This window comes from Aethalodelphis obliquidens, unplaced genomic scaffold (assembly GCF_003676395.1).
Source record: "Aethalodelphis obliquidens isolate GAN/ISIS:26980383/991018 unplaced genomic scaffold, ASM367639v1 scaffold51, whole genome shotgun sequence".
Classification (NCBI taxonomy): Eukaryota; Metazoa; Chordata; class Mammalia; order Artiodactyla; family Delphinidae; genus Aethalodelphis; species Aethalodelphis obliquidens.
In genome coordinates, this window is record NW_020837995.1 from 14,302,844 (window position 1) to 14,313,421 (window position 10,578).

Consider the following 10,578-nt stretch of genomic DNA (forward strand, 5'->3'; position numbering starts at 1 on the left):
TGGTACAGATGAACTTATTTGCAAAACAGAAATAGAGACACAGATGTAGAGAACAAATGTATGGACACCAAGGGGAGAAAGGTGGTGGGGGGGTGGGATGAACTGGGAGATTGGGATTGACATATATGCACTATGATATATAAAATAGATAACTAATGAGAATGTACTGTATAGCACAGGGAACTCTACTCAGCGCTCTGTGGTGACCTAAATGGGAAGGAAATCTAAAAAACAGGAGATATATGTATACATATAACTGATTCACTTTGCTGTACAGCAGAAACTAACACAACATTGTAAAGCAACTATACTCCAATTAAAATGAAACAATTTTAAAAAAGACTATGTCCTCCAGAAAATGACTATATAAACAGCCCTACTAAGGAGTTAATTTTTTTTTTTTTTTTTTGTGGTATGCAGGCCTCTCAGTGCCGTGGCCTCTCCCATTGCGGAGCACAGGCTCCGGACACGCAGGCCCAGCGGCCATGGCTCACGGGCCCAGCCGCTCCGCGGCATGCGGGATCCTCCCGGACCGGGGCACGAACCGGCATCCCCTGCATCGGCAGGCGGACTCCCAATCACTGCGCCACCAGGGAAGCCCAGGAGTTAATTTTGAATAGACCCAATATTTAAATTTAAGGAGACTGCTTAAACTTGAAAATAATTAAAATATTGTGAATTAGTAAGTGTATGTGGAGTAGGACAACTTAAAGAAGAATTATATGAGAGAAATAAAGGAACTATATGTTCTTTTCACATCTCAGAATAGGATGGTAAATTTCCACCCACCTCCTATACATTCTTGCTGAGTCCTGTACAGTAACAGTTGCTTTGGATCTGTGGCCCAAGCTGACTTCTGATACCTTCTGTTTGTACCTCTTGCTTCTCACATGTACATAAATGTACAGGAATTCATACACTGTCCAGTTAGTGTCCTTTAGGTGTCTTACTTACACCCGATATTCCCAGATCTAATCCAGAGTTAGGGCCATCAGCCCCTTTCTTACATCAAGCTGAGTGGATCCACTTCAAACCTAGTAATTAACCCATTTCTTTGGATTTGTCTCTGAACCTTTATGATATTCTTCTCCCTTTAAAGAATGTGGTTCCCATTGTGGCTAAGATCATATTGTTCCCTAAAGATAGTGATCTGAGATAGTGAAATAAGTGGGAATAACAACACCTTGGATCCTATGTTTTTCATCTTTGAAACTCCCTCTGCTTAGAAAGGCTACTGCATTGTATAACTCCAAGGTGAACCTTTAACACTATGGGTATACAAAACAAGGACCTGGATTTCTCACTCACAATTTGATGAGTTTTTTTTTTTCCCTTTTGTCTGGGGAAGGGTGAGAATAGTTAATAAATTATTAAGCAAAAGAGCCAGTATTCAAATTTAGATTCTTTCTTAATCCAGACTCCTCAATTGTAATTCCACTTGATTGGCACCAATATTTTTATAAACTGTTGGTAACAAATAATAACAAAAATATATGGTCAGGAGAAAGAGCAGTTACATGTCAGTATGTTTCTGTACTTCTCTGAAACCCCTAAGTGATGAAATTTCATTGGGTACAGTGTGGAGTTCCTTGTTGGGAAGGAACTTTCTGTAGAAGCTTCGCTCTGAGGACTTGAAACAAGAAAAAGGGAGATGTGGAAGAGAAGAATGTTATCCCCTTATACATCTTTCTCTTATTGCATTTGTCTGCAGTAAATAATTAACCCCTAAGGCCATTGAAAGTTTACAGCTACAAGTCCACTTGTTTGTTTCTGTCTCTTCTAACCTTTCCATAAAAATATTTGAGGTAGCAAATCTATTAGGATAATTAATTAGGCCTATTGACTAATAAAGAGGTTTGTACTAAGTTGGGAAAGAAATTTATGAAAGGATTGTTTCAGCTGCTTTCACTACTGACCATGAATCACACCACCTGGAGAACTCTACTATTCCTGTGAATTAATAATACCTTTTCAGCAAGGTGTTTGCTGAGCAACATTGGTGGGGAAAGGAGGTTTTGTGGTATACAAGGCAAAGCTTAACACAACTCACAACTCTGTACACATGAGGAAGAGTGCATGTACATGTGCCTCACCCCAAATGGCAGAGAATTCCAGCATTCTTGTTTTACTTGCAATATGTTTTAGAATGAACATGTAAATATCGAGGTGGGTATGTTCAAGTGTCTCTATGTGTGTGATATTTTAGCAGTTCTTTCAAGAAAATTATGTAGTCCTAGTGTGAACACCTAACCGTGAAAGAGCTAAAAATGTATTTTCCCCATCCTGACCCATGATCACCTTCACCCTGGTAACCACTACTCACATATTTATTTTCCATGAAAACTTACTAGTAGATCCCTCTTCTTTCACGTCTTCTCAGAAACAAAGTGTAAGGTTTATTCTAGAGTGCTTTTGTGTGGATGTGAGCTGAGATGCCCAATAATAAAACTAGTTGAATTTATGGAATTCATATCATGTACCTTGCACTCTGCTAGGTTAGCTAGTTGCATGCCTTATTTCGTTTAGTCCTGATTATGAAAGTTCATATTGTTAACACTGTTTGCAGAAGATAAAACTGAGCCTTTGAAAGGTCAAGTAGCATGTCCAACCTTTAGGTGGTTGGGGGTGGAATTAAGGCCAACCTCAGAGACCACACTCTTCATCATCATTTTCTGCTGCTTCCTGCAGTAAAACAAAGTGTTTGGTAAACCTGAAAGCAAGTTTTCTCAAGGAAGGAGCACAGAGAAGATTATCTATGTACTTAAGTTGCCATGGGATAAGGGAAATGACAATGGAGTGAATCAGAGGTATGTGAATATCTGTTGTACTTACTTTGTTGGGTTGTTGGGAAGACAAATACATTTGTGAAAGGTGTTTTAAGACTATGAAGTGCCAGGATACAAAGCACAACCAACTAAACAAGCAAATTTAAATGGTACTTGTTGGGGGGAACTTGGCGGTCCTTTTCTGTCTGATATTATATTTTATAAAATTCAGATATCTATTGGAAATAAAAGGTTTACTCAAAATCATAAAATATGCCTGGAGTAAATTCAAAGTACTACTTTTAATTTATAATTCTTAGCATCTCAGTCATTGTTAAATATTTTTAACTTTTATTCTAGTGAGTGGCTGAAATACAGAAAAATTAATTATATACTATTCCAACAAGCTCAAAATCTCTGGAATAAAGCCATTAAAAGTTTCAGCCTGGATTTAGAATAAAATTGCACATTTAATTTCACCAGCTGACATTTTGAGGCTGAGGTAAAAATGCATGGCAGTTTTTTTTTTTCCAAACTGCCTGATAAATATCATGTAAACACATTTTATGCATTTATAAGTATAAAAAGATATTTCCCAAAGTTAACTTAGAATGCTGCCCCCAAGTTTCCTGGTTTCTTTGCTCCACAAAATAATTGCTGATTATTTTGAAAAAAAATTATCAGAACAATATGATGGCAATGATTCTTTTCTTCCACCAGAGCTGCATGGTTTCTTTGAGTGGGCTGAAAGGGAGAGAGAGAAGGGAGGGAGGATATGAGGAGTCAATATGGAAGCTGTAGTCAAGGTAGTCTCCGTCTTTATAGACCGGAGATAAACCATCTTTTGCCTTGTTTCATTTATCTGTTTAGCAGAAGGCTTGTGCAATTTGCATTTTAGAATGTTCAGTCCTTTTAATTTACTTCTAAATAATTTGTTTCTACATTATGCTGCTTTGTTTGTAGAGAAAAATACTTACACAAGTGTTTCATGAAGTAAAATGAACATGGCACTCTCCAAAGAGAATTTCAAAATAAAAACCATTAAGGATAAATGGCGTGCATTACAGAAATCTCTGCCATATGTCTGAATGGGTCTTTGTATCAAGCTTATTTACAAAATTCATAGGCACTAATTTATCTAAGAAATAGAATGATAAAGCTTTCAAGCCAAAGAAAAAAAATAAAAACATAGTAAATATAAAAGACACATTAATAATCTTTTCTGTGAGCCTGATTTTGATCTTTTCTTTTGGATTGTTTATTGAGTCATATCAGAAGGATTTGTTTAATTATCTAGAAATTATTTGGGCTCAACAGAAGGTTGGCAGTATCAATTCCTGGAGTAGGTAGTTTGGAGGATGAACTACTAATATCATGGCATTTGTAAGAAAGGGAAATTTGACCAAACTGTAGCAAATTCTGTAATCAAAGCATTTCTAAGAGGTAGAGTCTACCATGGTATATAAAACACATCTCAGAGACATTTCCCCCAATGAGATTGAGCATCTCATTTCAGTAAAAACAAAGAATGAGAAAGGCTTATGTAATTAGACTACCTAAGTATTTTTTTAAAATGTCATTTTCAAAAAGTGTGTACGCTTGTATCTTCAACATCATGTTCTGGGTCTGTTTATTTGAACAGACTCCATTGATGACCCCTTTCACTACTAAAAGTGAAACACCATGTATGTTTTAAGAGTTATTGAATGAATCTCATTGTTTTGTGCATACTATGAGAATCCACATTTTCCTATTTGTTTATTTAATGTCAGAGACTGCAAACATTGTATAATAAGTTAGTGTCTTATTTGTATCAGTATTTTTGCACAGAATGTAATTATTGTAGAAAGAAAAAAATTATGGAGTAGATAATACAAAAGAATTTGGTAGTACAGAATCCTCAGTAACCTTAGGCATTAGTAGCAAACCTCTTTTGTTAGAGAAGAGAGTGGCACGGCACTCTGGACCATTGGAACCTGATGAGACCTTAGCTAAGGAAATGTCAAATGGTAATAAAAATTCAGCTTTTATCCTTATAGGTGGCATTTAAAGGTGATTTGTGAGGGACTCTACTTCAGTTGTTAGCACTGTTTAATTTTGGCTATGGTTCAGACATGATCATCTTAAGATATTCATGAGCAATAAAACCTAATTCAGAGCAAAATTTAACCCACGGTGGCACTATGGCTTCCAAATACAGTATCAATAGTGACTTGAAACTTCTCCATGTGAGATGTAGAAGTATACTCTCTTTCAGAATACAATTCATATGTGTGAGGGCCCATTTTGTATGTGTCCAGGATCATTAATGAGCCACAGTAAAACATGGGGCCAGAGATTGTTTACAATAAAAATCGAGGTCGTATCTTAACAATAATATCCAATTGAGTTAATCACTGTGGAAATGGTGACTATTTAATAATGACCTTTCTAAGTCATCTAGTCTTTAAGGTGTGGATAGAATTGATAGATTTGACCACTTATTTTATCATAGAAAAATCTGCCTAGCACATTTGCATGTTTTTTCCCCCATTTTGGTTCCCCTGAATACCATCCAGTCGATAGGTAATACTGTAGGGAGACTGGGCATACGTACTAAGCCTTTCTCCAGAGTTGGAACACTATAATAATACAAGATAGAATCAAAGAAGAGTTTAGAGAGTATTTCCTGATGGTCTAGTGATTAAGGTTCTGTGCTTTCACTGCCGAGGGCACGGGTTCAGTCCCTGGTCGGGGAACTGGGATCGCGCAAGCTGCTTGGCATGGCCAGAAGGAAAAAAAAAGGAATTTAGAGATAATCGTAATGGAAATCCCAACTCTCTCACCTATCAGCTTTGTGACCTTGGCCAATTATATAATTTCTCTAATAAATAGTGTATAAAGCAGATTTCATAAGAATTACAAAAAATAATATACTGCAGTGAATGGCATATTTTAAGCACTTGATGCTTGTTGTTTCGAGGGAGGATTAACGTCGAGAACAGTTAAATATGTTGCAGTATGGGTCTGGCGGAATTTTTCAGGTAAAGGGATTTGAATCTAAAGGAGATTGTATACAGGCTTAGAGATGAAGGAGAAAGAGTCATAAACATCACAATTTATTAGGTACCTAATATGTTTTGAACACCATAGTGGGCACACATAAGAAGAGAAAGCCAATATAAGAGGAAGTAGGAGAACTTCAGAATAAGTATTTAGCTGATTACAGTTCTTACCAATTTCTTTGCAAAACTTTGTGCCTCTGAAAATAAGCTGTGTCACACCTTTAGAAGTAGTTTGCTCATTCATGGCATGGATTAAGAAACTAGTTCTGATAATTGGAGATACCTAGTATGTTTTGTTGAAAGTATGCTATGAAGGAAAAATAATGAGCTTTTTTTGGTCTTCTCCCCTGAGTCCTTATGCATCCTGAAACACACTGGAATGAAGGCAGGGACCATATATGTGCTCACATAGATTTCTCTCTTTGAGAAAGTGAGCCATTAAGGGAAAGTATAACTTTGTATAGCCGGGGCCTAACATATTTTGATTACATAATTGTGCCCAATGAAAGGTTTTTGAATGCATGAATTAATGAACAAGTGCATTAGAGTGAATGAATGAATAAATGAATCTCCAAGTTAAGTCCAGAGTTTTATTTTTTTTAAGTCCAGAGTTTTAATGAGGAGGGTCGAAACATACTTATTGAGGACCCTTTGTCATACACATCATTGTCACTCTGCCAGTTCTGAAATGCATGAAATATTACATCACAGAAATGATCGCCGTTAAAGATGGTGAAATTTTGGTAAAAATGATGTGTACATTCCTTGCTGGTGACATTATTAATTGATAATCCCTTTAGAAAGTTACATGACCATTTGCAACAAAAGCCACAAATTTACTCATATCCATTGGCTTCAAAATTCTTCTCTTATGGAAACATTTGAACAGAAACAAAAGCTGACCATAAAAAAATTTTATTGCAATCAATATTAGTAGCAAAAAAGTTGGAGACAAACTAAAAGTCCAGCAAAATAATGATTTTATAGATTATGGTACATCAACACAGTTTAATGCTATGAAGCCATTAAAACAATAATTACGTAGCAAAATAAGGTATGTTTATGAGATAATATATGTAAAAATAGTGAATGTGAAATTCCATGTATACCATTATTATAACAATGTAAATACAGCATGTGTGTATCGATAATATGCATAAATAAAACTAGTAGTTCTGTCAGGATAATAAGATAATTGGTTTTGCATTTTCAAAACATTTATTCATCTTACATTATCTTTCAATACACTTCTAAAAATTTTATTTTCTTTTGTCATAAACAGAAACTGTAGGGCCTTTTCTTCTGATAATTCAGTGTCTTTATAGAGCTTGAGATTTATTATCATTTGCTCTATACAGAAATTTAGGAATATGTAGATGACTGGGTAAAAGGTATATAAAATTGATCTCTGGCTATATACTTTGAAGGTTGTTTTAAAAAATAAATTCCCAGTATACATTCATTTTCTTATATAGTTTGTTTTTCCTGAAAGTCAACTTAAGGTAAAAAATCAAAGGCTTTTATCTTATAGATATAAATATGCGTGTATCTTTGTTAATCTGAAGGCAGCACATTAAAATGGAAAGGAGCACTTGGCCAACAGTTTGGATCTGTTGGTTTTACAGATGGGGGAACCCTGGGAGGCAGGGAGATGAAGTGATTTGGACAGGGATACAATGCCAATTAATGGCAGAGCCAGGGTCAAAATGCACAGGTTTTGAGCGAGTTGAGAACTTTTCCACCCACCCCTCAGCCAGAATGCTTTTCCCATCACCCTAAAATGAACTGTCAACTTCCTTCTAGCTTCAGAGCCCATGAAGATTTTTCTCTACCTGCAGTGTCACATCTGTGCTGCATCCCCATGTCTGAAGAGAACAGGATTTTCTATCTCAGCCAGAAATTGCTACTTAGTACACACCTGCACAGAGGTAAATGCTGGCGCTTGGGTAGTCTTGTCTCCATGTGCTCATTGGTTGCATCTCCTCAAAATCAGGAGTTCTAATTCTCAGCTCTACATCATTAATGTGTTCACCTAGCTATAGCATTCCTATCTGTCTTAATAGCCTTTCTGAGTTCTCCCTCCCCATCATCCACAGGCAGAAATCCTGGTCAAAGCAAGTGGCTCCCACTGGGGTAGCTTTCAAAAATCCACAAAGAACAAATTAGTGTCCCTGATTTGCTTCAGAAACACACAGCAGAGAAGCCTCTACAACATGCTTGAAAGAAAACAAACAACTAAGAGAGAAAATAAGTTCAAGGGAAAACCCACTGCTATTCTTAAAGGGAGCTCTAAGGAGAAGACTTCAAGAAAGATAAATGGTTGCTGAGGACGGTTTGCCCATTAGCCTGTGGTAGAGCAATTAGGCAGTAGTGGAAGGGAGGATGAGTGGGTAAATTCATCTGAGGGTCCTATGAAGCCAGCCTTGAAGGAATTTTAAAAAAAATACACCCGTTTTGTTTAATGAATGTAGTCAAATGAACCTAGATGATTATATTTAATCTCTAAATTTATATGTAGTTTGTCAAACCAGACATCAGTTAAACACAACTTCCTCCTTTGCACCCATTTGTTCTTGGCCTTCTCATTCCTTCCTTTGTGTTAATATGGTGATTAAGCTCTCTTGCTATATCTCCTATTTACTATGTTGTAGAGAAATATATGACTGTTTTATTATCAGAGCAATAGGCAATTATTAGTTAGAAGACCCTTCTTAGTCTCTTTGGAAAAACCATTATTTTATTGCCTTTTATCAATAATATTCACCCAGAAACCTAGACAGTAAGTATTAACTGAGCATCTACTATGAATCAGGCTCTTGTCTAACCATCATGGAAGGTCCAAATCTGACTAATGTTTTGTCCTTGTCCTCAAAGATTTCATAGTGTGAGAAGGGGATGTGAAGACTTCCTGGGACAGGTGCTGGTTTAGCCGGTCTAGCTACCCTTTGTGTCCTCCCTCCTCTCATGGCTTCTGTGAACCTAGGCAGTATCTTTGATGAATAAGGCAACCAGTCAAGAGAGAAAGGCTCTAAATCAATGGCTCCCAAACATGGGTCCTTGGATCTGAACCTCCAGATGAACCTCTTGTGCTTTTTTTTTCCTTTTTTTTTTTTTTTTTTTTGCGGTACGCAGGCCTCTCACTGTCGTGACCTCTCCTGTTGCGGAGCACAGGCTCCGGACTCGCAGGCTCAGCGGCCATGGCTCACGGGCCTAGCCGCTCGGCGGCACGTGGGATCTTCCCGGACCGGGGCATGAACCCATGTCCCCTGCATCGGCAGGTGGACTCTCAACCACTGCGCCACCAGGGAAGCCCCCTCTTGTGCTTTTTGAAACTACCTAGACTAGTATGGATCAGAGTATCTTGGAGAGAGGACTACAGTGTCTGTTTTAACGATGCTCTGTAGGTGATTTTGATACTTCATCAGGTTTGGAAATCAACAATGGATGAATCCATAATGGACAAGAGGAAGTGAGTGTAGTAATGGATAAGGAAAATAACCATCAGTAGACACCTACAAGGCAATATACATAATGGTTAAAGACTATACCCTGTGGTGTCAGACTGCTTGAGTTTAAATTCTGTCTCTGCCACATAGAGCCGTGAGATTTTGGGGCAAGTTTTAAAAACTAGCTGGTCTACAGTTCCCACATTTTGTAAAGTGAGAAACGTAGTATTACCTACCTCGGAATTATTATAGGGAGTAAATGAGTTAACCTATTTAAAGCCGTTAGAACCATATTAGAGTTAAAGAAAACAGTAAGTGTCACTGCTACTACTACTTCTACTACTACTACTACTAGTTGTTGTTCTTCTTCCTATTATTATTATTATCATAAGGAAGTTTATGCTTAGAGTCTTACAAGAATACAGATGAGGGATGATAGGAGTTCACCTCTGTTTAACCCCCCAGACTAAATAAAGCAAAACCCCCTTCCATTCCAAGCTGTCTGCAGCAGTCTTGGGCTCTGTGGACCAGATCCGCATCAAGCCAGGGGCCAAGGCGCTCTACCTCAGGGCTGCCTTGGGTACCACGCTCTCCCATGTCTCTGACATCATAGGCCAACAGGGTCTGGTCTGTGCAGTTGAGTTTTCCCACTGCCCCGGCTGTGACCTCATTAATTTGTCCAAGAAGAGAACCAACATTATTCCTGTCATTGAAGATGCTCAGCACTCACACAAATACCACAAGCTCATTGCAACGGTGGATGTGATCTTTGCCGACATGGCCCAGCCAGACCAGACCCAGATTGTAGCCCTGAATGCCCACACCTTCCTGTGTAATGGAGGACACTTTGTGATTTCCATTAAGCACAATTGCATTGACTTCACAGCCTCTCCCCAGGCCATATTTGTCTCTGAAGTGAAAAGATGCAACAGGAGACAATGAAGCCCCAGGAGCAGCTGACTTTAGAGCAATATGAAAAAGACCACCCTGTGGTCATAGGTGTGTACAAGCCACACCCCAATATGAGCTTCTGAAGCCCAGTACCGTCTGGACTGGGATAGATTGCATTGCTACTGTTAATGCTACTGTTGCTGATGTTAGACTAGGTGATTTTTAATTTGTGATTCTTTAGAAGCTTGTAGGCTGTTGTTTTCTGTGCTTAGTAGATGGGTAATGTCTAGCCACTGTACTATCCACTACACTATACTGCTATACATTCTATTGTTCTCCACTTATACATTCAACGTATTAGGAACAATAGAAATTATAAAGCAAAAAAGAAACATTAAACAATTTTTAAATGTCTTTAATTGTTCATTTCTC

The 10,578-nt window shown here is 37.8% G+C and overlaps 1 pseudogene; it reads left to right on the forward strand.

Moving 5' to 3' along the window:
- Positions 1-5,765: 5,765 nt before the first annotated feature.
- On the forward strand, positions 5,766-10,289 carry LOC113607906 (rRNA 2'-O-methyltransferase fibrillarin pseudogene; annotated as a pseudogene).
- The last annotated feature ends 289 nt before the right edge of the window (positions 10,290-10,578 follow it).